Source organism: Cryptotermes secundus, unplaced genomic scaffold, assembly GCF_002891405.2.
Source record: "Cryptotermes secundus unplaced genomic scaffold, Csec_1.0 scaffold462, whole genome shotgun sequence".
In the NCBI taxonomy this organism is placed as follows: Eukaryota; Metazoa; Arthropoda; class Insecta; order Blattodea; family Kalotermitidae; genus Cryptotermes; species Cryptotermes secundus.
Window position 1 is genome coordinate 1411710 of NW_019724744.1, and position 10963 is coordinate 1422672.

Consider the following 10963-nt stretch of genomic DNA (forward strand, 5'->3'; position numbering starts at 1 on the left):
GGCGCCAAGGAACAGCCTGCCTCACATTTTCTCATTTCTTGAAGAAAGCAAGATCAGAGTGGTGCTTTCCACAAAGTAGTTGCTAGAGTTCTCAATGGGATTCTTCGCAATTTATGAAGTTTAGTTTCAGTTCGTTTATCTATTTATGCTTTAAGCAAAAAAAGGGTAATAGGTAAAGTTATCCCAGTAAGAGGCCGTGAAGACCCACAGGGTTGTGAGACATCGAGGCTCCCACATTTTCTCTATACAATCTGCTCACAGATGACGGTAAGTTTGTCACTCACACGCGCCAGTTGTCGTTTACCCTCCAGGAAGATTACTGGTCCTCATTTCTGTTAGAGGCTGAGTGGACCCTAGGGCCATTGTGCAACTGGAAGTATGAGGTAAATTGAAAAAATCAACTTCATCGGGACTCTAACCCTCGAACTTCTGTGTAGCACAGTGCTTCAACCAACTACGCTACCGCGTGGCGGCCGCTGACCGCCATCTGTGAGACGATTGTTTATATTTTAAACAAAGCCAAATTAATTATGGACCAGTATGGCTTAAAATCAGAATTGCCCTAAAACACAGTAAATGTCTCGCACATGTGATTTTTAAAATATCTACACTAAGGGAATCAGTGTCTTCTTGAATGTGTCTTCATGTAGTATGGCTGAAACACTCTTCTACCCTCAAAACAGGGGAATCGCGTTCCTTCACAACTTTGGGAAACAACCATGCCATGCAGCTTCAATCCCAGAAGTTAGAATTCTTCACAGCCACAGCCCTGTAATATCAAATATTGCTGTGTACAGCTAAAGTTTGGCTGCTGATACCAAGTCACAGACAAATGGACAGACAAATACGACCACCACATTAGAATATTTTTTCCTATATACCGTGTGAAAATTTTTTAGGTGATTTCAGTGCTAGAATAGGTATGGAAGACATTTTAAAACCAACAACTGGGAATGAGAGTTTGCACGTTAGTAATAATAATAATAATAATGGAGTCAGAGTAGTGAACTTTGCCACATCCAGAAATCTGTTAAAAGTACATGTTCCCACATCGTAACATTCATACATTTACTTGGACATCTCCTGAAGGAAAGACTCGCATTCAGTTTGACAATATTTTGATTGGTAGAAGATGACATTCAAGTGTACTTGATATTCGTTCAAGGCAGCAGATTATGATACTGAGCACTATCTGATGATTGCAAAAATTAGAGAAACTGGCAGTGAGTAAACAGACAAGTCAAGCAACTAAATGCCCTACTTAAAACTTTTAACTTAGTAAACACGGTTACCTTTCCCACTAGAATATGTAGAAATACTAGCACTGCCATCGATCTTTATGGATACTTCTAATGATAGAACTGTTTTATCTCGTCTCTACACAATGGGTTGTCTGATCATTCAGGCCAAATACTTGCCACAGACCTCTCATTATTACTTAAAAATGAAAGCCATACTTACTCCTATAGGAAAATTAATAATTTTACAATTGCTGATTTCCAAAAGCAATTGAGTTATGAGAATTGGGATGATGTTTTTGGTGGGAATAATGTGAATCTCATATTTAATTCTTTTTTGAACACAATTTGAGAATTTTTAACTCCAGTTTTCCTATGGTAAATAAGCATATGTCATCTAAGAGAGCCAGTATAAATTGGATTACACCTGGTATAAGAAACTCTTTCGCTTAGTGGGGGTTGGAGTCCAACTGGGTCCACTGGGCACGGCGGCCACTGATTGGCCTATTGTAGCATTCCCCTTGTGATTATGATAATGGAGAATTTGGTGGAACGAAGATTGGTGGGGGAAATTGAAGTACTCGGAGAAAACCCGCCCCAGCGCCACTTTGTCCACCACAAACCCCACCTGACCAGACCCGGGATCGAACCCGGCCCGCCGCGGTGGGAAGCCATGACTAACCACTTGAGCTATGGCGCGGACTCATAAGAAATTCTTGCAAATGCAAAAAGGATTTATACATAATGAAGGGGAAAAACAAAATGAAAATGTATTTATAATGGGGGGGGGGGTCAAGCGGTACCGTAGTTGGTTGAGGCTCTATGCTACAAGCCGGAAGGTCGCGGGTTCAAGTCCCGTTGAGGTCATTGAATTTTTTTCATTCATGGCCCTGGGGTTGACTCAAGCCTAACAGAAATGAGTACCAGGAATTAATTAAATAATTTTCCTGGGGAATAAAGAGCGGCCGGTGCGTAAGGCTGACAACCTTACCGCCATCTTTGAGCCGANTATTAATTTTTGACGTCAACTGCTTGTTAATAAATCTGTCTATATGTTTAAAATATTTATTCTTATGTCTTTTTTTGGAGTATTTCTTATTCTTAAATTAAGTTAAAAATGTATTGCTGTATTATAGTCATGAATCACTGTGTGAATGTTATGTTATTTTTTTTTACTTATGTTATTTTTTATGTGATGTTGTTGATGTTTGACATGTCAAATTGTAATTCTCTACAGCTATGGATCAAATAAATAATAATTAATAACCTTTGAGCCGATTGTCCAGATAATGTGGGACCCTCAGCGTCTCACAACCCTATGAGACTTCACGGCCTGTTACAGGGATAGCTTTACTTCTTTTATTTATAAATGTATATTACAATAGGTATTGTAAAATATTAAATAAGATTATAATTTCAGCCAAGAAAATGGCATACGATAATTGTATTACAAAGTCGCATAATAAACTGAACACAACCTGGAAAATCATCAATATGGAGACAGGCAGAACTTCAAAACATGAAGATACAGAGTACTTGATCGAGAAGTTTAACGGTCAGAATGTTACTGAACTAATTAACGATTACTTTACTTCTATTGCCCTTGCGACGAGCTGATCACCCGCCCAAGGAGTCCTACCGAATGTGTAAGGTCTAGAAAAACCGAAGTGAACGGAGAAGTTCATTGACGTAGGCCTAGGCCCATTAGGGCTGCAGTGTCAAAGAAAATAAAAAAATGCTTCTATTGCAAATAATTAACTAATTCAGTAAATAGTAAGCAATATGATGCACCAGCTACTGGCTACTTGTCATTTATGGAACAGGCTATCACATATAATTATCATACTATTCGTAACACACCATCCACGAAAAATTAAATCGAAAAAATTATTAACTCGTTTAAAACTAAAGATTCCTGTGGTTATGACTAAATATCTCTGAGAATGTTAAAATTGAGTGCACCCTACATAATTTTACCTTTAAATTACATTCGCAACAAAATTATACAATCTGGTTCATTTCCTGAGAGACTAAAATACTCAGTAATAAAGCCTCTCTATAAAAGAGGGGATAAATTAATAATATCAAATTATAGACTCTTTTATTCCCTTTTAAATAAAATTCTTACTGCTTGAAATAATAAATCTAAAGCTAAGGGAATCTTTCGTGATATTGAGAAGGCTTTTAACTGTGTCAACCACAATATTCTTTTACACATAGTATGGAATTACGGGAGTTTCAAAGAACTTATATTCCAAATATTTAAGAGACAGATATCAGGGTATGTTTCTGAAAAATCGATATGGTGTTCCCCAGGGCTCTGTACTGGGACCTTTGTTGTTTTTACTGTATATCAATGATCTCACCTTGGTCATTAGTGGATCAGCTACGCCCATTCTTTTTGCCAACGATACTAGTTTAAGAGTTACTGACAATAAACTTGGTCCATGCCATTGCTCAAGCAGTTCATCGCTGGCTTCCCACCGTGGCGGCCGGGGTTCGATCCCGGGTCTGGTCAGGTGGGATTTGTGGTGAACAAAGTGGCGCTGGGGCAGGTTTTCTCCGAGTACTTCGGTTTCCCCTGCCAATCTTCATTCCACCAATTCCTCCACAATCACATTCACTTATCATCTGGGGCTGGCACAATAGGCCAGAAGTGGCCACAGTACAAGGGACTTAGTCCCACCCCCACTAGAAATAAAAAAAAAAGACAATAAACTTGATATTCTAGATACTAAACTGCGTGTAAATCTTGAAATAGTTTATAATTGATTCAAATCAAATTTATTATCTACCAGTTTTCTAAGACACATTGTATGCAATTTATGACAAAAAAAATTTTGTATTAACTGAGACCTCACTTGTTTGTAACAAGAATGTAATCTCTGTGGTTTCTCACTTAAAATATCTTAGTCTGGAAATGTGTAACACATTATCCTGAAATTTTCATATTGACAGTGTTTAAACAAATTAACCAGAGTTTGTTATACGATCAGATCAGTCAAACTTTATTGTCTCTTTCCTCACTGGTAATGATTTATTGATCTTTATTTCATTTCATCTTACCTTATGGTATTATATTCTGGCGTCAGTCTACTAACAGCAAAAACGTTTTTATGTTACAAAAAGAGTTGTTCGTTTAATGGCAGGATATGGCAGTAGGACCTCATGTAGGGATCTTTTTAGACAGAGATTTTACCATTGAAATCTCGATATATTTTTTTCAATTCTGTTGTTTGTTCTAAAGAATAGGAATCTTTTTATTACTAATTATGATAGGCACAATGTACAGACCAGACATTGTGAGAATTTATATTTTCCTACTTTCTCTCTACATTGTATTAGAATGGTGTTTACTACACTGGTATTAATTTTTTTTTAATAAATTAACACTTGAATTAAAAGTGCTTATACAGTTGCTTACAATTTTTAAGAGTTCCTTAAGAAGATATCTGGTGTTGCACTGTTTTTACAAACTGGAGGCATTTTATCGTGTGAATGGTTAATATGTTCTTTATTTGCATTTAATTGTTTGTGATCATATTTATTTATGTTCTATGTCTGTGTTATGTATATTTTACATTATGTTGCCTAGACTTGTTCCAATTATTAATTGGAACATTTTGTCTGATACGTGACTCATTCTATATCCAGTGGTTTGTGAATCTACTTCTCAACCTGTATCTGGATCTGCTTGAATTTGAAATAAATGAACATGAACATGAACATGAACATGAACAACACGCAGAGTTCATATTGAGAGTTCCAATCTCAAGAAATCAAACAAGGTAGATGGTAAAGAGCAGTAGCATGTTGAAATATCAAATATGTTCGCAACTATGGAAAACTTGGATGATTAGAGCTTGGGAAACTGTTAGAATACAAAAATATCAGCCAAAAGGAGTCTAGGTTATTATGAATTGAAGAAGCATAAGACATGGTTCAACAAAGGATGCTGAGAATTATTAGAACAAACAAAACAAGCCTAACTGCAGTGGTTACAGGATCCAAGCGAAATAAATGGGGATAATCTGAACAATATAAGACATGAAGCCAGCAGGCATTTCAGAAATAAAGAGAGGGGGAATATCTGAAAGACAAAATTGATGAGCTTGCAAAGAAGAGTAAGAACAAGAACATTAAAAACTTGTATAGAGGAGTAAATGAATTTAAGAGGTTTTACCAACTTAAAAATAAGATAGTGAAGGTTGATAATGGTGATCTGCTTGCACAACATGTTGAATAGGTGAAAGAACTACTTCTCTCAGTTGATGAATGTACATAGGGTCAGTGATGTTAGGCAGATGGAACTCCATACAACTGAGCTGTTAGTACATGATCCTAGCCATTTTGAGATTGAAATTGCTATTGCAAAATTGAAAAGGTATAACTCGCCAGGTAGTGATAAAATTCTGGCAGAACTGATTCAAGCAGGAGGTGCAATTTTACAGTCTGAGATCCATAAGCTAATTAATTCTATTTGGAAAAAGAAGATCTCCCTGATCAGTGGAAGGAGTCCATTATTGTACAAGTTCACAAAAATGGGGATACAACTAAGTCTAGTAATTATCATGTGATATCACTACTATCAATTTCATACAAAATTTTATCCAATATTCTTCTTTCAAAGTTAAGTCCATATATAGGCAAAATTATTGGGGATCATTAGTGTGGGTTTCGACATAGCAGATTAACTGCTGATCAGATCTTTTTGCGTTTTGGGATAGAACCTGGACCCTTTGGTCAAGATCCAGCATCAGACTTCTTGAGATGTGTCAAGAATCTGATAGATTCTTCTTCCTCCTTTATTCATGCACCTTGTTCCAGCTTTATCTGCCAGTATTCCTCGTATCCGGCTTCATGTCTTCTTCCTTTGATATATAATTTAATATTTTATATGTTAATATTACCCAAGGGGTCAGAGTTCTAGTCCTGGTAGAGTCAAGAATTTTCTTTTCTCAATGTCATCCAGACAAGCTCTGGGGCCCACCCAGCCTCCTACTCAATGGATACCAGGGGCTTTTTCCCCGGGGGTAAAGAGGTTGGGGCGTGTAACTAACAACTCACCTCCAACTAGTGCCGAGATCAAGAAAATGTGGATCTGTACATCCACTCCCCCATTCACCTTCATGGTATAGTGATTAATTAGTTATGCACACAGACAACTTTACCTTTTAACCTACGTTAATATGACATTTTTGGTCCTCAGACTTTGATTAATTACTTAGTGCTTATTCTCAGCTTTACTAATGCAATTTTCATAATGAGCCGATGGTTGCATGGTTATTACCGTACTGCCACCGGATGACCATGTAAGCCTTAGACATGTTCTATGAATATCAAGATAAGTGAATGAATGTGATAGTGTGATGATAACCATGCAGCCACTGAAACATTGGGAAAGTTGCAATAATAGGCTGAGAATGAACATTAAGTAATTTTCTGTGATATTTGCTTGTCAGGCATTATAGCTCTTTGGCATAGCTAATTTGATGTATGGCACCCCAGGTTGGGGATTGGATGCTAGGCTGATGACCTTGATCCGTAAAAGAATTGATATTGTTAAATTCAAAGTGAAAACCAGATGGTCTATTCATGAGACAAATCTGTCAGAATCTTCTAAGGAAAACAATGGCTCAAAAAGGTATGTTTGCCATTGGTGATGATAAATTTGATGTATACATTGACAATATTTATTAAATTATTATTATTTTAAAGGGCGCACCTGGTCTGAAAAAAATATATAAAGGTTAGTACCTCACCTTTCAGAAACCAACCGTATGTCTATTATCAAGTTAATTCAGTTAGCCATGTAAGGAAAATTATTTAATTGTATTCTGAAAGCTAACTGAAACTAACAAACAGTCTCTTTGTTCAAAATGTCAAAGATCTTAATGTTAAACCAGTGACAGTTATGATTACTGAGTCCTGTTGTAGGGTTAACTGATTCTATTACATCCTATTCTGTTCACATATCTTCATTCCTCAGTTTGCCTATTTCATGTTCCTGAACTGTTCTTGGAACCCTCTTTCCTCCACCTTGTATTTTAGAATACTTACAGCTGAAATAGATCTGTTCTACATCAACTCAATACACTGCCAATCAAATTTTCACATTTCCTCAATAATACATATGAAACAATTTATCTTTGACTAAATCAGATAAGTTGTTCACCAAAAATGCCAGTGAAAAAATGTAACATGCACTTGCCTTCTTAATAATCCCTATTCTTTTGTATGCAAGACATGAACTTACACACTGATAATTAAACACTTTGAAATGATGACATTGGAAATAGAATGAAATTTATTTGCCAATAAAACATAATTTTCTCACATCTGAAAAAAAATTATGAGAATACTGAAATAACTAACTAACTCCATGGAGCTCAGCCCTTCTTGAGAAGCCGCTATTTGTGCAGCTACTCAAGAATTTCCCAACATTTTATGAAACCCAAAGGTTCATTTCTAAGTTCACAAGAGCCCTGCACTGGTCTCTATCCTGAGCCAGAACAATCCAGTCCATACCACCCGATCCTCTCTCTCTAGGATCCATTTTAATATTATCCTCCCACCTATACCCTGGTCTTCTGAGTGGTCCCTTTCCTTCTTGCTTTCCCATCAATATCCTATATGCATTCCTCTTCTCCCCCATTCATGCTACATGCCATCTCCATCGCATCCTCCTTGACTTGATCTTTCTAATCAGAATTGGCGAAGAGTACAAGTTATGAAGCTGCTCAATATACAGTCCTCTCCAACCTCCCATCACTTCATCCCTCTTTAGTCTGAACATCCTCCTCAGCGACCTGTTCCCAAACACCCTCTGTCTATGTTCCTTACAGAATGTCAGGGAAAATGGTAGTTTTTTTATTTCAGTCTTTACATGCTTAGACAGCAGATGAGGAAACAAAATATTTTGGACTGAATGGTAGCAAGCATTACCCAAATTTAGTCTCCTCTTAATTTCCTCCTGAATCAAATTTTATTTATTAACATATGAAGTTTGAAAACATGAAAGTGAAGAAAATGCTGTGTTTTGATTCAAGATTCAAAATTTTGATTTGACAGATAATTGTGTCCAGATGTGGAATCAGCATATCAGAATTAAATCGAAAGGTAATTTTTCTTTTATGTTAGCATAACACTCCTGACTAATGTTATTAGAATGTTGGTAGGCTGGACACTCAGGATATGACGACCAGCAGAAATAGGGACCTCTTTATTTGCCATACTTTACTGATGGCTCTGACTCCTGTCAAGTGGGAACTAGGAACCTTTTCTTGGTAATAAAGTGACTAGAAGTTGAAGCTGATCGAATGCCTTCACTTCCATCATGTTATATTTTAGCGTCCTGTCGCTCTGATTTATGTCCATGATTTATTCCAACCGTCTTACAGTGCATACACTCATCCACCTCACTCTTCTCTCCTGCACTACATGTTTCAGCACAAAAGTGCCATCTTCAGATGCTTTTCGATTTACATCAAGTAAATGCAGTGAAGTAGTTTGACGTAAATCGAAAAGCACATGAAGATGGCACTTTTGTGCTGAAACATCTAGTGCAGGAGAGAAGAGTGAGGTGGATGAGTGTATACACTGTAAGACGGTTGGAATAAATCATGGACATTCACTTCCATCTATTAATGAGGATGAGAATGCCCAATTAATGCCTTCAGGGTTTGGTGCTCAAGCAGAGAGGTAACCATTACTAATATCTACAATAATATGAAGCAAAGAAGGGATTTTCCGAAGGGTACTGTCCTCTGGATTGTGATGCCATATGATCTGGTAGAAGTTTAATAATGCTTTGTGCTCACAGTGCTTGCTGCTTCACTGGCATATGTTCCTCTTAAACCTCACTAAATTTCTACAAGATACATGGCATCACACCCCAGAAGATGGTACCTCTCACAGTCACCACTGTGAAGGATCCGTTTTCACCCTCTCCCATGGCCAGTGAAGAACATAAAAGGTAAAGCTATATCTGTAACAGACCGTGAAGGTCCTTAGGTTTGGTTTTGGGAGGCTGAGCTTCCTACATATTCTAGACAATTGGCTCACAGATGGCGGTGAAATTGTCAGTCCTGGATGCCCTTTACCCCAGTAAGATTCCTGGTACTCCTTTCTGTTAGAGACTGAGTCGACTCCAGGGCCATAGTGTGGCTGGTTGTAAAGGCCAATTGAGAATCCATAGTACTATTGAAACCTCATGCAAAATATAATGCATTAACTTGTAATGCATATAGTATATTCAAACATATGGTGTCCTATGAAAAGCAGTATTCTTTACTTGTTCACCTTTGTCTATAATTACAAAACTGAAGTAATATTTAATTATAAGAATTTGGATTTGAGATCCTCACTGCAGTGACTGTGATGAGTGCAATATTCTGGATTGCAACGTCATATAGTTTGGAGAAAGCATGGTGTTTCAGAGGAATATACGGCCTTAGTGTTCATGGTTGATGAGTCAGCTGAAAAAGAAATCAGCAGTAGGAAGTGGAAATACCATCACCTGCTCATATTTGTACCTTTCCTGGTTTACATTTCAGCTCTGAAGCTGGAGGCTATATGTCCCTGCATATAGCTGGACTGTCTCTGAACTACATGGCATTGCAACCCAGAAGATTGTACTCTTTACTGAAGTTTAATTATCAGAATATTTTTTCTTTCAATTAATGTTTAAAAAAAAATATTACTTCATCATTGTCATCGTCCTCCTCCTCCTCCTCNTTATTATTCTGATGCATTGAATTCACTTGGTTTTATATGCCAGAATGTTGCTCAATATGGATTGTTTTGAATTTGTTTAATAGATCTTCTTTTCTGTTATAGTCCAACAAAATGTTTGCTGGTGTTCATCTAAGAGATTTAATTTCAGCAATTGCAATTCTATTCTATTCTGCATTCTTTTCTATTGCTGCCTATGTAATTGCTCATAAAAGTTGCGGTATATTTTTCCCATTGGGTGGCCAGTCAGAATAATATGATATGGTGCCCTCAAACAAGTCAGCTAGAAAAACTTTAAATATAAACTGCATGTCAGAGAGGAAAAACGAACATATTAAAACTGCTTTTTAAAATCACAGTCCTTTGGAATGTCATGCCATGTAGATGTGGTAGGGAGGTACCGACATTACAGAAGAACATGCTGCTTCCATCTTAAGGATAGAAATGATGAGTCCAGTGCTAGAGATTTACTCTTTTGAATGGGTTCAACTGAGCGGGAATCTTCAGCCCTTTGACAAGATTTAATTCATTTTATTAGCCCTTAAATCTTCATATCTCACATGACTAGGAACAGTTCATTCCTTTTACCTGATGGTGGAAAGAGACCAAAGTTCCAAAACACTGTGTCTGCAGTAATTGGGGAGAATGAGCAATGCTCAAAGTGACAGTCACTTCTATTGTAACACACCATCATCAGAAACATTTACTGTTAATGAAGTTAAACTTTCATACTTGATTTTACATTTTTGTCACAGTCACTGAACAAAATGGTCTCCATTTAGTGGCAACATATTATCAAAAACAGGTCAGCTATAATGTTGCTGATAAAAAGATGACTATTTGATAGACTGGACTATAGCTAAGCTTGAACAAACATGTTGAGGAATCATGCAAAGTTAAGTGGATGCAATAACTGCATAAAAAAAGCAAGTACTTGTGCTTTATCTGTAGTATATGTGATAATGTATGGTATATAAGGACAAGGTATTCCA